Here is a 244-nt window from a genome sequence, read left to right as displayed (position 1 = left end):
CCAGGCTGGAGTGCAGTGGCACGATCTCGGCTCACTGGAACCTCCACCTCACAGGTTCAAGTGATTCTCCTGCTTCAGCCTCCTGAGTAGCTGGAACTTCAGGCACGTGCCACCACACCCAGCTAAATTTTGTATTTTTAGTAGAGACAGGGTTTCACCATGTTGGCCAGCCTCGTCTTGAACTCCTGACCTCAGATGATCCACCCATCTCGGCCTCCCAAAGTGCTAGGATTACAGGTGTGAG

This window comes from Mandrillus leucophaeus, unplaced genomic scaffold (assembly GCF_000951045.1).
Source record: "Mandrillus leucophaeus isolate KB7577 unplaced genomic scaffold, Mleu.le_1.0 Scaffold1366, whole genome shotgun sequence".
In the NCBI taxonomy this organism is placed as follows: Eukaryota; Metazoa; Chordata; class Mammalia; order Primates; family Cercopithecidae; genus Mandrillus; species Mandrillus leucophaeus.
The sequence above is the reverse complement of the archived record's forward strand: the minus strand, read 5'-3'. Positions refer to the sequence as shown.